This window comes from Colobus angolensis, unplaced genomic scaffold (assembly GCF_000951035.1).
Source record: "Colobus angolensis palliatus isolate OR3802 unplaced genomic scaffold, Cang.pa_1.0 Scaffold414, whole genome shotgun sequence".
NCBI lineage: Eukaryota > Metazoa > Chordata > Mammalia > Primates > Cercopithecidae > Colobus > Colobus angolensis.
The window spans coordinates 938,845-939,631 of NW_012117533.1; positions in this window are offsets into that span (position 1 = coordinate 938,845).

Consider the following 787-nt stretch of genomic DNA (forward strand, 5'->3'; position numbering starts at 1 on the left):
TGTTTTGGTTACTGTAGCCTTGTAGTATAGTTTGAAGTCAGGTAGCGTGATGCCTCCAGTTTTGTTCTTTTGACTTAGGATTGTCTTGGCAATGCAGGCTCTTTTTTGGTTCCATATAAACTTTAAAGTAGTTTTTTCCAATTCTGTGAAGAAAGTCATTGGTAGCTCGATGGAAATGGCATTGAATCTACAAATTGCCTTGGGCAGTCTGGTCATTTTGCAATATTGATTCTTCCTATCCATGAGCATGGAATGTTCTTCCATTTGTTTGTGTCCTCTTTTATTTCACTGAGCAGTGGTTTGTAGCTCTCCTTGAAGAGGTTCTTTACATCCCTTGTAAGTTGGATTCTTAGGTATTTTATTCTCTTTGAAGCTATTGTGAATGGGAGTTCATTCATGATTTGGCTCTCTGTCTGTTACTGGTGTATAAGAATGCTTGTGATTTTTGCACATTGATTTTGTATCCTGAGACTTTGCTGAAGTTGCTTATCAGCTTCAGGAGATTTGGGGCTTAGATGATGGAGTTTTCTAAATATACAATCATGTCATCTGCAAGCAGGGAGAATTTGACTTCTTCTTTTCCTAACTGAATACCCTTTATTTCTTTCTCTTGCCTGATTGCCCTAGCCGGAACTTCCAACACTATGTTGAGTAGGAGTGGTAAGAGAGGGCATCCCTGTCTTATGCCAGTCTTCAAAGAGAATGCTTCCAGTTTTTGCCCATTCAGTATGGTATTGACTGTGGGTTTGTCATAAATAGCACTTATTATTTTGAGATACGTTCCATC